General features: G+C 33.8%; 2 long non-coding RNA genes across 2 annotated transcripts; both read left to right on the top strand.

Moving 5' to 3' along the window:
- Positions 1–1116: 1116 nt before the first annotated feature.
- On the top strand, positions 1117–2966 carry LOC149807477 (uncharacterized). Its single transcript, XR_016415602.1, has 2 exons — positions 1117–1259; positions 2790–2966. It is a non-coding gene; the product is annotated as an uncharacterized LOC149807477 (long non-coding RNA).
- Positions 2967–6447: 3481 nt separating this feature from the next.
- On the top strand, positions 6448–17094 carry LOC149807476 (uncharacterized). The gene is made up of 3 exons (XR_016415590.1): positions 6448–7638; positions 11695–11918; positions 15806–17094. It is a non-coding gene; the product is annotated as an uncharacterized LOC149807476 (long non-coding RNA).
- The last annotated feature ends 1950 nt before the right edge of the window (positions 17095–19044 follow it).

Below are 19044 nucleotides of genomic sequence, written 5' to 3'. Positions count from 1 at the left end.
AAATATTATTCCACATATCATCTTGAAAGATCATGTTTTTTCAGTCAATGATTTATCTCAGATATGGATAATTTCAAACTGTTAAATGCATACGAAAATATCAATATTCATCTATCTTGATATAAAATGTCGATTGTTAGACTTTTTTAGACTTTTTTTAAACCAATCAGATAGAATGGTAAAGACCTAATACACCATTAAATTTTGTTCAAAGATCTGAGTTTAAATTGTTCCCTGCTGTGTGTGTATATTGCACAAAACATATACAGTAGCTGGATATAACGTTTTATGTTAATGACATAGTGTACCTTTAATGGCTCAAAACAGTATTTACATTGGTCAATCTGTGTCAGTTCTCTTGATGTATTTTAACACATTAACCCCTGGAGATTCTTTTGTTGTTTTCACCTAAAATTCGAGTAGGAAACACATTTTGAAAGCTATTTCTGAATAAATCCTAATAAATCAGCTTCCAGGTGATGTTCCAATAACATAATGCCTAAATGTGTTAGAAACATCGTTTTACATTGGCTACTTGGCTCGCACATGAGCAGAATGATAAAAGTTGGATTTTTATTTTTTAATTTTTTATTTATTTTGATTAACGGACCCATTATTTTAGTACTGAGACAACTCTTTATTCCATATGCCTTTCTTATCCAACTTTTTGCAAAGGTTCATCTCTCTGTTTGAAGTTCATACCAGTCTGCCTTAGATCTGAGACAAAAAAGTATAGAATCCGGACACAAAATCAGATTCCGACCCCCGGCGAATTTTGGGGGAAAATAAATCGGGTTCAAAACATGAGGTTTTTCCTCTGTATTTTGTAGTGCAACTAGAACTTCCAGATTATTTGGTGTCATTGTAGAGCTACATCTGTCTACCTTTCCATATTACCACCCACTTTATTCTATCATAGATGACCTCGATGCTACAGAGGTCTGCAGTAGGCTGCAACCGCCTGCCACGTAAACTCATCACCAGGGGTTAATGTGTTAAGAATATTTAGGTGAAAAGCCATACAAATCAACATATCAAATTACTAAAATGTATTTTTCTTTCTTCAGTCAACTCATGGTCCTCGCAATCCACCCATGGACATTCTTAAAACTCAGTTTGTCATGACCCCAAAAACATTAGGCGACAAGCAAAGTCAGTTCTTTAAAATACTGCAAAAGGAGAATGCCAACAAAGTGGAGGATGGTGAGAAAACACCCACTGAGAAACAAGAACCCGCTGAGAAACAAGAAAACATACCAGTAAGTGTTACTTACATTTTTATGTCCCAAGAATGTACAGAAGTAAAATATTATTAAAATATTAAGTTGACAACTGTCCATGCACTAGTGAATGGCTGTTTAAGTATTATTTTTAGAGGCTGTGTTTCATTGCAAATCTATAGCAATACTTGTAGCATCTTGAAAACAACTTAATCTTATCAACTTGCAGCCATCCAGTCAAATGTATGCTGGTATTATAGATCACTGACCAGTAATACCACAGGGAAAGATGGCACCTTCTTGAGCTGGTTACCATGTCAAATCTTCATTATTGAAGCATAAATAACTTGTATCCGGTGAACTATTGACATAATTTTAAGATTTTACATTAATATTTTAACTTGTATATTTTGTATGTTTATTTAGAAAGGTTTATCTCCGTACAAATTTGTGCAGTTTATTTTTTTAGAGTTTGAGAAATTATAATTGGCACTAAATAGCTAATACACGAGCCAATGTAACTACACACACATGCATTTATTCTTAATAAGTACATATATGGTTATATGGTTGGAATCACATCAGTTTTCAAATCCATGACCATGCTGTTTAGTCACTTGGAGTATGTAGATGTACCCCAGAGCCAGGGTTAGTTGCATAAGTGAATCTCCTTTGTTTTGTGACTAGTTAGTGCTTATTTGGTTATAGGGTGGGAATCTTGATAGCTTCAAAGTAGGTCAAATCCATCTAAATAGAATTGAAAATTCGCAAGTTGCATGCAAATATGCCTACTTTATGCCCAGGCTGTAAGTGCATATGTGGTTACAGAGTGGGATTTTTACTTGTTTCAAACTTATGACCCAGGGGCTTTGTATTGGGTTTAAGGATTGCTCCTGTGATCAGAATATGTTGCATATGTACATTGTTGTATTTTTTATGCCAAGTAAGCACATACATATATATGATTACAAGATGAGGATATCATTGTGTCTGTTGTCTGTCTTATGAGCCAGGGATAATGTCTGGAGGGGTTGGGAAACACTTTGTGACATGTTGTAGAGATAACAGTCTGTCATGTGAGAGAAGCAACTGGGAGCTTTTAAAAAATTAAAAACATTACCACTACCCTCTAGCCGTCTCTTGCAAGTTTATAATTTTAAAACATGACACAGTCTAAAGCATAGGGCTATCATGGATATTGTTGACTCTAATGGTACAGGAAGATTATAAGGACATTTGAAATATATGTACAGTGAACAGATGAACTGTATTACAATAGCCCTGTTTCTTTTAATGTGCAGGGATAACAAAAATGTTTGGTAAAAACGGCTTCATATTTCATTTGTCATGCCTTACTGGTGTAAGAATAGTTTTTAGGACATTTAAGACATGTGGAAAGATGAACTGATTACAATATCCCCATGTTTATTTTAATGTGCATGGACTATGATAATTTCTCAGACAAAAGAAGTGTACATAAGCAAAATCCGATCTTATTTTGACATATAATTGTCATTTGCATATCCATGTGTAGTTAACACTTCCCACCATAATTCTTTTTTACTCTAGGAAAACAAGCCGGGAGAAAATCAACTTGTGAATGGAATTGATAACTTAGAGATAGAGGAAGCAAATGATTCACGTGTTTTATTCAGTTCCTTAGAAGCTGAGCTACGCCGGTTAAGAGATGAGATGAGCAGATATATGAAATAACAGATGATGACATAAAACAGTTTCAAAATCATTCAAAACAGGTCAGTGATGGACAGCATATTCTGTGTGTCCATGAAACAGCTTTTATTATATTATTTTGTGCTTGATGATCTTGGTTTTGAGCAGAACTAATTCAGTCAGTGGGTTGTCGATGAGAATCCTTTCTAGACCATCCCAGATCGGATTCTTTTGCAAGATAGTCTAGAATGTGATACTGAACTGTTACAGACCAGTTTATCAATGAATCGTTGTCTCTATCCATTTGGTTACTTAATTTCTAGATGCTGTACGTAAGAAACCTGTCATTTTGGGTTGGAAAAGGTCAGGTTCACAATAATTCCAATAAGAATAAATTTCTGAAGCCCTGGAAAGTCCTTGATCTTCACGTGAGTGAAATCATACAAATCCTGCAATGTGAACTTCATCAGTGGCTTGCACTCTTCAGGATGAAAGTAAGATTAGTTGCAAAATCAAAGGTCAAGGTCACAATTGCCGACTGTAGGAGAATGGTTTCTGCTTAATATCTTTTTGTTTTGCTTGATATTCTCTGCTGATACTTTGTTAACTGGCTCATACCCATTCTGTTTCAACATATCATACAAACTAAAGATAACTAGACATTCCTTTTATGGATAATTCATCTCCCTTCTCTCTGCACATTCTCCTTCTTCCCTTTTACTCTGCACACTGCCAACATTATGACCAAAACACATTCCATCCAACAGCACTGGACTGATGTTGACATGAGTTGGGCATGTCATACTGGATCAGTTTATAGTACTGTTGGGTGTATTGTGTCACATATACTTGCTTTTAAGTAGAGTCAAACTGCAAGAAAAGAAACCAGATCTACCATAACATAATGTACCTGCTGGCCAGGGTATATGTTTGTTCTACTGATTTCTCCTAACAAACTGCATGGACCCAGATTTGCAGGCACATTATGCAATGACAGTACATGTCTGTACAGTTTGCAATCGGACTCAACTTTGAAGCTAGTATGTATGGTACTGTTAATAGTACTCTTTTTGTGTTGTTGACTCTTAACAAGAAAGACGCAGATGAAACCAGATTGATACGTATTGACTGGTTTGTAAGAAGGATACAAATTTAATCTGAATTTAAAGTGAAAAATTTCCAGTTGCCTAGTTTCATGAGATTGTGAAGGTCTTGAACCACCAAACCATGATCATATGGTAGGAGTAGAGATTACATGTACATTTTAAAAGATAAAGATTTTCAGCGGACATGGTAATATTCCTTCTCAGAATTTTGTTAATTAAACATTACCTGACTAAGCACATTAAGGGGTTGAGGTGCTTATTCTTAGCCAAATCTATGCCCTCCATTAAATTTCCCCCCAAAAAGCATTTTTATAATTATTCCCCCACCCCCTCCCACAAAGGTTTATGGGACTTTATCAATTATGATACCTGTCTGTGTCTTTCCATTGCAACATGTATTTGATGGACAACACTGCTAGTTTTAGTGTCTAAACATCAAAAATATTATTGTTGCTGCCCGTAATGTGATTGGTTCTCATCAGAATTCAAATATAGAATTGTAGTACAGGCAAACTACTGATTTTCTGGCAACAGATGGTCAGGCACCTCTTTAAATCATGACAAAATGACGAGAGGGCACTTGACATTCCCGACATCACCAAATTAGTTTATTGGGTGCACACTCACTTGGATTGTTTACACTGCATGTGTTGGTGGTGATACTTGAATTTTGTGCGATTCTTAGCTTATTTTACTATTATTTAACCCTATCTATGGATTCTAAAAAGATACAAGTGTCAGTTATGGTGTCAAGATTAAACACCAGTCAATATTGATACAATCAAGCAGAACTGTTGGAAAAACTGGACTGTAGTGTTTCCTTGTGAAAACTGTGATCCATATGGTCTTGGTTCACCAACTGTTTATGATATAAAGAAGCAGAGGGACAAAATATTGAAATTCTATTCAGGCAGTGATTCCAAGAAGCGAATGAACATTGAAAAACTATGAAAGATGGTGAGAGTACTGAGCATGACCGAGTGATGATGGAATGGTTTTGACAATGTTGGAGTGACGGAGTGGACTTGAAGGGCAGGAAGGTATAGGACTAGGTTCAGTTGTTTCATAAACAACTTAAAATAGAACATAAGTGTGACTATAGCGTAGGATGGTTTCAAAGGTTCAAGAAGAGTCATTTAATTTTCATGCACAATGCATGTGGAAAAAAATGGTCTGCAGACCACGAAGGAGCTGCTAAGTATATGGACATATTTCAGAAGCTTATAGTTGATGAGCATTTCAGTCTTGAGCAGGTGTATAATGCAGATAAAACTGCATTATATTGGCAATGTGTAACCTCGGTTGGTCCGGTAAAACTGTTAATCCGGCAAGGCTCTGGAACCAAGGGTGTCGGGAAATTGGTGGTTTACCCGTATCTGCAATAATAAATTTGGTTTCCATACACTGCAAATTGAGTTGGGTTCAAAAGGTCAAAGATAAAGGTATTTGTAACAGGTACGGCAAGTTGTAAAATCAATTACATTTTTATGGCTATTTTACCCCATTGAAAATTGATCCTGTTCCTCAGGTCTTTTACTTCTCAAAGCATGCATTTGTCACAAAGATAATAAACAAAAACGTGTTATTTTGCAGGCGCAGCAACAACGTAATGGTCTCATACGCACACTTCCCAAGACATGGAATCAAATGCTTGTTCCACTGTATCAGGCATATATGCAGGAACTCGATGAAACTTTATCGTCTGATTCTGATTCCGATGATTCATTGTGATTAACCTTCACTGGCTTGGAGAGCCTGTTATTTGCTCATGTGTAAGTTACCCCCCTTGCTTCAGATCTCAGATGAAGATAACAATATATTCACGTACAGTCTATTTTAAACCTACAGATCAGGATCAGTCATCTTGTGATAATCAACTTTCAGATGTTGGATTAGAAAGAAGAGCAAACTGTTTCCAAATTGTCTGCATCCTGATTTGTGGCAAAAGCGAACAGTTCCAGGAAGACAGATCTATGTGTGAAGCAAGCAATAAAAAAGAGAAAATCATATTTTTAGTAAAAAAATGAGTGTGATCAGGTGTTAAGCCTGTCATTTAACATGTTGAGAGTGACCGATTTTTGTAGTAAATGTGGTGTAGAGTGAGAACTTTTTATCAGTGTACAGAATTTGGTACATTGCTTGTATTTGGTATGTAAGATATTTTTTATTGCTATAATGGGAAAAGTTTGTGAAATGTGTTGATTCATAATATTTCAGATAACTGAAATTAAGAGTAATGTTTTTAAATATAAATATATTATATATTGTGAATTCAGAGCTTTAGTTATTTGCAATGTCAACAAGAGTATATGTCTGAGAAATAATCAGGATTTGATTTGTTACATGTTATGAATGAAATAGCCACAGTTGGATTGTATACTTGCATAGCCCTGATGAAGAGAAAACCATTCTATTTTATTTTTTTTGGGGGGGGGGGGCATGTAATTATCTTTACGGACATTTTTGGTGAACATTATGAAGATGACTGTATTTTCACACCACTTTGCTGTGAGAGCTCATTTTCATACCAGTTTCATTAGTAATGCAGTGAATATTTAATACGTTTAGTTTTTATTTTGGTCTGTGCTTTTCATTCACTAGGTCATGAGTTATTACATTGTCATTGGATATGAAATCTAAAGCTCACATTAACTGTTAAAATTAATTTGCACATACAAGAAACATTCAAAGTTTGAACCTGGCAACCTGTGAAATGTAGAGTCTATCAGATATTTTATGTAATTTCAGTTTACCCTGATCTCAACCCATCCTAAAAGTCTTGACTTGGGGCTTCTTCACCGATATAGGAATTATCATTCTAAATTACGTTTACTTGATCAAATCTTAACTCTTTAATGTTGTCTGGCATATTTATCAAATATTACCTTCCAGGTGACATGTTACATTCTGAGTGACAAAACTTCAACCAAAGCTTTAGATAAGAAATGAATATATTGCGAGTTTTACTAGTGGTTTAAAAACTAACTTCATTTATGTAAAAATAAATTAAAATATATTCATGAAGTGTTAAGTGGAAACAGAATAGTCAGCATGTAACCATGATCCTTCCCATGTACAATACCAGACAGTCTTAATCCTCAAGATGCCTTTCATGCTATTTAGAATGTGTCAAGCGCCTTAGTGACCTAATTAAAGGTGTATTCTATCATGTGGCTTAGTGACTTAATTCCGCATACGTTCTATCGTATGTCATTCTTAGAATGAATGTTTACACAGTGGTCAAAATCTATTGATTCAAATATGCACAAAATATCCAGAACTTGTTCTGATAGTATAATCAGTTTGATTCAGTGTTGGGTCATAAAACATTTTGTTTATAGCAGGTGCTTTAAGCTGACAGCTGCGGACTAAGTGTTTAAAATTAAATTGTTTTGCACAAAATATATGCATTAAAAAAATTAGTTTTATTAAATTAGTGTAAAATGTGCAGACACATCTCATATCGAGAGTTCTGTTGAAGCTGGTAGATAAATCAACTAAAACATTCCTGTTTTGTTGTTGTTTGGGTTTCACACCATTTCTCAGTGCAAGATATGCTATACATGGTAGCTAGAATAAACTGATGGAGGAGGAAGAACCCTGGAAAACAGTGGTAAGACACCCACCCACACACACAAGAGGTGAGTTGGCAGTGATCATTAAGGCTAGAGCCCTTGTTTTTATGTATATAGAGTTTTCCCATTTATAATGATATTTTTTATTTGAACTTATAATTTTGTGTCCATCCAAAACAAAATTAAACTTCTGTGTGCATAGCAACTGATCTGAGAAGATGTTGCAAGTTTTAGTCTTTTGAATGAAATTAAATTGTTAGCTGCGGCTGCTTTAAGCTGTTATAAAATAGAGGTGGGGGCATCAGCCTTTATTACGACCATTACCCATATTTTCAAATAAGTGCCTTCACCACCACCCTTTATTATTAGGATAATTCAGTTATAACATAAAATTTATTGAAATTTTTTTGTGATCAGTAAATACGTTTCATAAATCCTGTTGGACTATCTATGGAAGAGATGGAATTGGTGGAGTTTTGTTATTCCCTCTTAGTACTGTTTTGTTTGAAGAAAGAGGTGAGAATTGTAATTATTTATGTTTGAAATTAACTTTTTCTTTATGTGAGGAACTAATTTATTTTTGCATCAGATTCTAAGGGCATTTCCAGTAAAACATATTTCTGACCCAAAGAAGGCACTATCAACATGGAGTAGTCACCCATGGGTGACTTAGAATTCTGTATAATTTTTATATGAACTGTTTCGAGTAATTTAAGTACTCAGACATTTATTTAAAGAAACAAATGCCTTCCTTTGGATACCATATTGAAATGCAATTCCCCTAAGCATAGACACTTTTCCTTGGGTAAGAATTACCATTGGAATCTTACCATGCTTCTCCAACAGTCTGTCTTCAATAAAAAAGGCAAACCCCCCATTTTTATAAATAAAATCTTGTTTATATGTAACCTGTTCATTAATTTGTAATACTACTCCCCACCCACCTTTGAGCAAATTTACAAGACCACCTCTCTCCAACACTCACACAAACAATCACAGACAAGGTTGTCAGAGTAAAAATGCTGTAATCAAGCCTGTTTTGTATACCTCATTAATATAAATAATTCTGTGATATAAATAACCTAGACATTTTTTAATAAAAATAATGCCCTTTATTTCATTCTCAAAACTAATGTACAAATACCACGTGATATTGATCTCCTTTTTTCCTTTTATTTTTCATGGAGAATTTAAATTCCAGAAACGTTTGGAAACCAAAAGCTGCTGTACTGTTCCACACCAGTGGAGATTTTTAATTCTAGTAAAAATTTGGTTTAGAATCATGAGCAAAAGGAATGGCCATGTTCTGCTCACCTATTATCATGGTATTTTCTACTGAAACTTTTACCCTTCTATTGCCATTACCATGGTTATGTTTGCAGTTAGGTTATTTTCTTGGGAATTGATATGACCTACATGTTCATGAACATATTTCGTGTTGAAAATGTTATGCAATGATACAATTTGATTGGAGTAACAACTCCAATTGTGACATTTTATGAAAGCTATGCTAAATCTATACAGAATACAGTTGCTGACAGGAATATATGAAAAATACTTTACTGTTGATTAACTAGTTATTAGTCTGTCCAAATTTTAAGTTTTCGGCAGCTGACAGACATCTGGGTGGAATTGACATTTTTTTAATTTTATTCCAATATGATACCTTTACTGCAATAAAATAATTTAGTCTACATTGAAAAATAAAATCTGGCAAGTGAGGGATGTCATTCAAAATGGGTCCAAGCTATTGAATAGGCACTTTAGTAATCGTATGCTATTGTCATAATGTTAGTCAGTTCCTTTAGATACGTGCCAGTGAGGGTATTCATAGAATTACAAATCGGATCTTCACAAAAGTGATCTTGAGAGAAAATTAATCAGTGTATATTAGGGTTTGCAAACACTACACACCAGTCAGAGACATTGGAAGAAGCCTCGTTTTGGTTATCATTAATATTAGCACAGTATTAACTTCCCCAGACAAACAAGTTCAGTATAACATCTGTTATATTTAAAATGCTGTCAGTTATTTTGATCATTTAAAGCACATTTTGTACCCAAATCATGCAGATTCTGTGTGAATATTTCATCCAGAAATTTATTTATCCCAATTTGTTTTTAAAAATTGGAGTTTTGATAAATCAAGTTTGACGGTAATTAATGATTCACACAACTGCATTTATTTTTCTGTGCGTAAATATTTTCAAAATAAACTGTTCAATGTAACTTTTCATTTTTCCTTTCATGGTCATTTTTGTTTGTTTTTAAACTAGGGACGGATATAGTGGTTATTTGATTGCAAATACTAAATGTAACTAATTATTATTGTGTGATAGAATGAGAATAAAATCGGTATACTTGAAAGGTTTAATCCATTGATTCTATTGCAACATTGTATGTGACATACCATATATATTCTCAAATCAGGTCTAACTGCAAACGACATAGACCCGGATCTGACGTTGCATAATGTGCTGGGAGATCAGGGATCATATTCTAGTGAATACTCCAATTAAAATGCATAGATTATACTGGCACATTATGTGACACCAGATCTGGGTCTATGCAGTTTGCAGTTGGATTCAACTTGCACATACAGTAATTTCTATAGGGTAACTTTCTGTCCATAATTTTTAAAAATTACTACTCTTATGTCCACACTTGATTTCACATAGATTTCATTCTACTGCTATAGTTAAATTGCAACATTTTTAAGGTTCAGCACCATCTGAAGCACTGTCCAACAGCGTTTTCTTATGTTAGTGTATAATGCCAAGCTAAGAAATATAATTATTTAATGTAACAAGTGTAATTGAATCTGTTTTCTGATTTTTCTTAGTAAATGATTGCAGTTTGTTTCAGGTTTGAATATTCTTTGATTAGGTGTATGCGAGTAATAGGTATGCTTGTGTTGCATATAATCGGCAGGCTATTCCTATTTTATTAAATGCATACTAAATCGGTAATCAGAAAAAAATGACCACACCTGGTGGCTTTTGGTGTAAAGGGAGAGTTATTATCCCATGTAAACATTTTTATGCCTTTAGCGTTACATCAAAAAGTGTCTTTTTTAAAGTGTTTGAGCATATATATATATATATATATATATATATATATATATATATATATATATATATATATATATATATATATATATATATATATATCCAGGCAAAAAAAGAAAACATCCTTTTGAATCCAAATAATCGGAAGAAAAGTTAACATATAACTCTAAAACTGGCTTCAGCAGAAGGAAATGACTTGACATCAAACGTTTTTAAGCCCAGACTAACTAAATTCTCTCTAAGCATCACTTATTAACACTAACTAATGCGCAATTTCGGAAATGCCTGAATTACAAAATAGATGTTCGCGTGATCATGTTTACATATAAAACAATTACGTAGCCTCAGTATGACTTTGATAAAAAAAATCAATCATTTTACTCTAAGAATAAACGTTGTTTACATCACTAAAACTATTTACAAGCACAGAGTTACGTTTCCAATTGTTACGAAATACCTGGTATGGCTTGCGTAGACCACCAAAAATTCTAGTATTTGACGTGTTTCGCGCCCCATAGTTTCTTGTAAATATACTTTTCTTTGCATCGCGTGACGCCTTCATCTTTATGTATTTAGCTGTCTGGGCGGAATCGCCAATATGTCTTAGTTTGAGCCCACGAGTTGGGTGAGTTATATTTTTAATCAACGTTCTTTTTAATTAATGTTCAGTTTCGCAAAACACGTTCACTGTTGTATTATACGTTTGCGTTGTTTTATCGTACTTGTTGTTTAATTCATCAAGAGTGTATGGCTTATGTAATTTGGTAGCGAGCGATGGTACAATTCGGATTATTAACAGGGATATGAACACATAGGCAATACTCCTGTTGGTAGGTTATCTTGTCGCTATTATAACAAATATTGAAGACGTATTATGTATGTATTAGAGTTTTAGTATATCATATTTCTATTTTTTGGTATGCCATTCGTACGTCATAGTCGTACATAAGGAATATTTAAGGTGTGTTAGTATTAAGCCATTTGAAATACTTAGATATTTTAATCTAGATACACACAAAGCAGACTATTTGGAAAGTTTTCTTTTCATATTCAGCCAACTAGGTGTGGATAACTAGGTGCGAATTACTAGTTGTGGATAACTAAGTATGAGTATCTAGGTGTGGATAACTTGTGTGCGGTAGGACTATGTGTAGCCAGAGGACACAGCAATAGTGATGCAAAACCACCAGGAAAGTGCCAACGTACATGGGCATGAGAAGTCTGGATCGTTGAAGTGACCGAGCCGGGATGCGGGTCAAAGGGCATATGAAATGTCAAGTAAACATTGGACATATAAGACAACTTCATTAGTGTTTGACTATAAGAAGGTTATAGTGTTTGACTATAAGAATTTCATTATAGTGTTTGATTATAAGGAGGTCATAGTATTTGACTAAGAGAAATGTCATTATACTGTTTGACTAAAAGAATTTCATGATAGTGTTTGACTATAAGGTCATAGTGTTTGACTAAGAATTGCATTATAGTGTTGGAATATAATAATCCATAGTAGTGTTTAATTCTGAGACAATTTTATCAAGTAAACATTGGACATATAAGAGAATTTCATTATAGTGTTTGACTATAAGAAGGTCATAGTGTTTGGTTAAGCGGAATTTCATTATAGTGTTTGACTATAAGAATTTCATTATAGTGTTTGACTATAAAAGGTCAGTGTTTGGCTAAGCGGAATTTCATTATAGTGTTTGACTATAACAATTTCATTATAGTGTTTGACTATAAAAAGGACATAGTGTTTGACTAAGAGAAATGTCATTATAGTGTTTGAAAATAAGAATTTCATTAGTGTTTGACTATAAGGTCATAGTGTTTGACTAAGAAGAATTTCATTATAGTGTTTGAATCTAAGAATGCATCGTAGTGTTTAATTATCTGAGACAATTTTATAATTATTGAATATTTCAAATAAGTATCTGTTCTTCATCAGAGTTTTCCATTGGATCCATATGATGTACCTTTGTATTTATTTTGATGTCATGTTAATTGATCATTAGTGTGACATAATGATACATCTTTTTATTGTCACTTGCATAAGTGTTTATTATTTCTTAAATACCAATTCTGTCTCAAAGGGTGCTAGCTCGATTACGTTACACCAATACAGCCTCAGTCTGACCCTTATTATTTCGACAATAAGAGTTCGTAGTAAACAGAACTACATTAGTTTGACATATAATAAAATTAAAAAAGAAAGATTTTAAAACTTAGAAACAATTAACTCAGATATAAATTAAATCAAATATACACCAACACTTCCCCATAAAGAAAAGATTTATATGATAAAGCTTTCTTTTGACCACAGACTAATTATGCATGAGGTTAAAAAGAACTCGTATAAATTACACACTGTGTACATAAAATAATATATTGTTACACTCGGGAAAGTGCGTCTGCTATTCAATTATTTTTTCCCTTGATGTGCCTGTTGTCAAGATTATGTTCCTGTAACGACAAACACCTTCTCTACTTTAGTAATCGTTAATTTTTATTTTTTCGTCTTGCCGATGAAAGTTTGGGGGTTGTGGCCACTAAACACAATAATCGAAGAAGAAGCGGAACTAATGTAAACTTAAAAATGTTGTAATGCTAGCATCAAAGCCAAACATTCCTTCTCGATTGCTGAGTAAGTTCTTTGGTGCTTATTTAGTTTCTTAGGAAAATAGCACAATGGATGATCAATACCATTTTCATCTTCTTGAATAAAAACTGCTCCAACATCAACACCACTTGCATCAACAGTTTACATGCTTGGCTGAAATCTGGCGCTTTTAAGTATGGTTTTTAACTTGTCAAAAGCCTCCTGACATTTTTCAGTCCAAAGGAACTTGTTTTTCTTACTCGTTAAATTTGGCAGGGGTTCAGAAATTACAGAAAAATTGGAACAATTTCCGATAGTATTAAGCTATACCTAAAAATTGCATCAGTTGCTATTTATTAACAGGTATGGGAAATTTAGAGATAGCCTGGACCTTAGCATCTATTGGTTTAATTTGTCCATGTCCCACAATATGTCCTAGAAAAGTTACACCCGCACGACAGAATTCGCTTTTAGAAAAATTGTCAAGCATGCATCAGCGAGTCTGTCAAAGAATTTCCGAATTGTTGCTAAAGGTTCTTTCCAGGTGTCGTTGTAGATGATGACATCATCGATGTATGCATCACAATTATTTAGACCAGATGTAATCATATTCACGAGATGTTCAAATGTACTTGGCGACCCTTTTATCCCGAACGGCATTACTTTATATTGGTAAAGTCCATCTGGAGTTACAAATGCCGAAATTTCCTTTGCTCTTTCCGTTAGTGGAATTAGCCAAATTCCTTTCAGAAGGTCAAATTTGATGACATACTTGGCACTCCCGATCTTATCAATACAGTCATCGATTCTTGGTAATGGGAAGTTTTGTCTGGTTTTGGAACAAGTATGCATGGTGAAGTCCAATCACTTTTACTGGGCTCTATTAAATCATTCTCTAGCAAATATATTGAATTTCTTTTCTCAAGTATTCCTGTTTGATAGGGTTGATCCTGTACGGGTGTTTCACAGGTTTGGAATATAAAATTTCAACGTCATGGACAATTTTGTTTTTTCTTGTAGGAACATCTGGAAAAAGTGTTCATATTCAAATAACTGTTTAAAAGTAATTTCTTTCCTGCTCTTGAAAATGTGAAAGTTTCTGGTCCAGATCATTCATAATTTATGAATTCCGAAGATTTGTCACTCCAATATCAGTAGAATCGGATGATATTCCTTCACGTAAATCTTCACTGAGTGGGACAGGTACAACTAAATTAATTGCACGTTCAACCTGGCTATCTCTTTCAATATATTCGTACTCCTATAATTCATTTAAGCCCCAGGAGCACTAATATGATAATTTAACTCATTCATTTTCTTCTTACCTTTGTAAGGGCCGTAATATCTAATCTGAAGAAAAATTTGAAGAATGAACAAGAGAGACAGAACTCCAAAAGTTCTCTCCATTGAAGATCTGTCCAGCCATAATTTCACTTTTGACTTTAACCGCTGAATGCCAAATTCAAGCATAATATGATGGAAAGTTCCAGACCTAAAACTTGACCTTTCACCCGATTGGATAGATTTGGGAAGGTAAAATTTAGTAAACTTTTATCAAAGTTGTCATATTCCTCAAAGGAATTGCCTCTTGAAACCTTGTTGACGCACACATAATGGTTAACAGGTATTGGTTACCTGACTTGATTTTAGGTAAGGGACCTAGTGGTTAGAGCGTCTGCCTCGGATGCGGGAGGCCGTGGGTTCGATCCCCAGCCGAGTCATAACAGAGACTTAAAAAAATGTTACTAACAGCTGCCTCGCTTGACGTTCAGCATTAAGAGGTTAGTGTTAGGACTGGTCGGCCTGGTTTCAGGATAACGTGACTGGGTGGGACATCATGCTACATGTCTACGGCATGATGCACCAGTGCTTGACAAAACTAAATGCTGCCACATTACAGACATCGTAGCGATAGGACTGAAAAATTGTTAAAGCTACGTTAAAAATCAAAATCACATCACTTAGGTAAGGGACCAACACAATCAACCACAATTCCACTAAATGGTTCGTGAAAGGCAGGAATAGGTTCTAGATGAGCCGTAGGTATTTTCAGATTGGGTTTTCCTACCATTTGACAGATATGACAAGATCTACAGTACTTAGCATCTTCACTTTTGATTCTTGGCCAATAGAAGCGAGTCAAGATCTTCTTAGAAGTTTTATTAATCCCTAAATGACCACCCAGTGGAGTTGGTTGGGTGGGTGGATGGGTGGGTGGGTGGTTAACCAAGGCTAAACAAGACCAAACAGTAAATAACTATTTATTGTATGTATATACTGCATACAGTGGTCAAACCAAATCAATATTATTACAATCATAATTGAAAGGTTTACAAACTATGGGCATGGTATATCTCCCAATAAAGCTTTCAGGGCTTTACAAATATGAAAGTGTACTCTTTGCCCATATTCAAGAATTGTCACATTTACTCACAAACACAAGCCTTCGCGTATATTAAATATAAATATAGACATATATGCAAGTGACAATTTAATTTGTACTTCACAAATGTCCTGTCTGCTAGACAATGAATATCCATCTATTCAGTTATTATTTTCAATTTAGGGACGCCATCCACGGCACGACAGGCTGAGCAACCCAGCGACAAGACGTCTTCTCGCACTCGTAAGGAAGATTCAATAGCCGATACGGATATGCTAATTCTAGATTACATTAATTTGAAAATTACTTTGAAGTAGGTCAAAATTTAAGTTATATTCTGTATACAATACCCATAAAAAGTGCCGGATTACCCATTAGCTACACTACGTACGTGCTTGGGGCACCGGTCCAACAGAGGCACCAGAAAAATTCAAAATAAATTGTTGATGGTAAAATTTTACGAATGATATATGATCATTTTGATCTGCATAAAGAAGTATTTTGATTTGGAGTGATTGCAACACTGGTATTTCCCACCTTTACAGCATTTAAATATTTTTTGTAATTTTTTTAATATATTTTCACATGGATATTTTCAGTGTTTAGGGCTGTTAAATGCCTTAATCAGTCACTGCCTACAAGCATACACGTGTGAGAAGGATGGTGAGAGAAAAGGTTATTTTCTCAAAAGATTATATCGGTGTTCACATTCAAAATAATGCGACTTTATTGACGTTTATCACTGTATTCACGTTTACCCTGCTTTCAGTGTCACTACTCATTCCCATCTATAGCATATTTTCAAATTATTTCATTTATTAAATACATTTTGTACTTTTGGAGCTTCTGGTCAGACGAATCAGCTTAAAATTTAAAATGATTGGGTTCTTTGTTTCGAAATTTCGATCTAAATATAATATATTTGGTAGTAATTATACCAGACGGATACAATTTGACGGGCAAGATTAAATTCAATCTCTAATCTTTGTTCTACAAGGAGAAATGAAACCCGACCACAAGAATATTTCACAACACAGTTGCAAAACAAATGTATTCGTTTATTCCTCGGTGTTACACAAAGAATACCTTTATCACCTACACAATTAATTTTATATAGAGAAACTGTCTGTAATGGTAAATTCTATACTTGAGTCACCATATATTTGTATTGAAAGTAATTTTATACGGAATTAAATATACCTTAGACCACCAATCTGTATCCTTTAAAATATTGAATTTAAGTAAGGATGAGTTTGGTTAGCTTTGTGGCACAGAAAAATTAATTTTTTAAACTATTGTATATCTGTCTGCATCCAAGTCGATTCCTGTGTAGAATTTCAATATTCTTCTGGAAACAAGGGTGCACAAATTTTCTTTATGTCGAAAATTTAATTTTTTTAAACATAGCTTGATTGCACTTAAACTACCGTAATATTGTGTAATCTGGGATAAAAATTCATATAACTAGCAAAACTCAACATATGATTAATATAAACCTTGCTCATTAAAGAAATGGTATATAAATTGTATCCCCTTCGACGGGACAGCCACAGACAATACAAAATTGGTCTGTTATTACTCGTTCTATTTTTATTAGCTCAAGATACACTCGTGTGAAATTTCAGTGAAGTTTTTTTTTTCGTCGGTCATATATTCTGCACATGTTAAAACTACATCCTTTCATAACGAATTTTTAAACAATATTTTGGGATATTCGCGATATTTGCAACTTTAATTGAAAATAGCTTAACACGACAATTTATATTTATTGAGAAAGTAATGAGATATTTTGCCTTACAGAATGATTGATAAGCAAGCGCTTTGCCCAATATATTTTTGAAAGGTTTATTTACAGATGCGAGATGTTTCATGCGCGATCCACCTTCTAACTTATTAATACTGCAAGTGTTGTTTGTCTAATTTTATCAGAACCGTTATTCCACATAGATTTATAAATATTTTACTGTTGGATTTGGTAACATTAAGTGTCAGTTTAAATAAATGTGTCAGTTTAGACAAAGTCATTGATTTTAAAACATAAAGTTTCCTATATATTTTTTATTTTCTTCGTTTCTATTCTTTAAAAGATTGTGTAAACATGAATTTTGTTTTCAAAATTAATTTCCAAACTATGAAGAGGAATTAAAAGACATTCATACATACATACATACATACATACGCACGCACATGCACGCACGTACGCACGTATATACTTACATATCTACGCACCCAAGCACACCCACACATACATACATACATCCATACAAGCACTTCCTGTATAAATCTCTAAATAGTCAAACATGTGTTCAAAATTAACATGTAAAAAAATACCATTCATAGTATTCTGTTTATTTAAGCGCATAATATCATGTCAGTCTGACTACCTCCTTCATACACCTAACTTCATAAAGTCTTTATGACTTTCCTGTAATAATATTTGCAAATATTTTTTTAATATTCTGCTAGCTGTAACTGATTAGGCTGTTTTATAGGAAATATTTAACCAAGTAATATAACTCAAAATTGTCACTAATTTCCTTGATTTATTTTCCTTTGGCAATAATGTGATAATTTCCTCGCTCTGTGTTACATAATCATTTTGAATCATTCATTTATTGAATTTATCATAAACTACCATAAGTCTTTCCAAAACAATTGTTTTCATATTACTTAATGCAAAATAAAATTTATTTACATTTAGTTGAAATGTTTCAGTTAACATTTGTATGGCTCTTGGTATGTATATTAATGTATTGGTTAAACATCCTATTATTGATATCAGGGATAGAACCAAACTCTGGTCCGGAAACCTGGAGAAATTATCATAATATAATCACCTTAATGCTCAGTCTTAAACCTAAAACTGATATCATAAATGCAAACGTGATAAAGTTTTATGTAATGATATTCACGATGACATGGCTTCAACAGACTAATTTGAATTGTGAAATAGCTATTTCAAACGTCTCGGAACTGTTTAGGAATGATAGGGCTACTCTTGGTGGTTGAGTGGCTATTTACGTTTAAAAAATTACAAAAATAATTTTTAAAAACATCTTCCGGCACTATAAAGGTCAGATATGGACCTTCCTGACCGTGAATGCATTTGAATAGAAATATATACTAAAGAGAAGAAATTGTTAACAGCAGGAACATACAGACCGCCAAGTTGTAATGTATAAGTTTGGGTGCATCTTGAGTTAATCCCCTAATCCTGACTATATAATTTTAATGGGAGACTTTAACCAAAACTGACAACTTCCAAATATAAAAAAAATTCATTGTTGTGCCAGTCAAGTAATCTTCACCAACCCATCAAGTTTTAAAGAACATTCAGAGACCATGATTGATCTTATTTTGGTATCAAACCCAGACTTCGTATACTCTGCTGACGTTTTGGACCCTTTGCACGGTGGAAGCGC

This window comes from Sinohyriopsis cumingii, chromosome 1 (assembly GCF_028554795.1).
Source record: "Sinohyriopsis cumingii isolate HCF-2022 chromosome 1, ASM2855479v2, whole genome shotgun sequence".
In the NCBI taxonomy this organism is placed as follows: Eukaryota; Metazoa; Mollusca; class Bivalvia; order Unionida; family Unionidae; genus Sinohyriopsis; species Sinohyriopsis cumingii.
The sequence above is the reverse complement of the archived record's forward strand: the minus strand, read 5'-3'. Positions and strand labels throughout refer to the sequence as shown.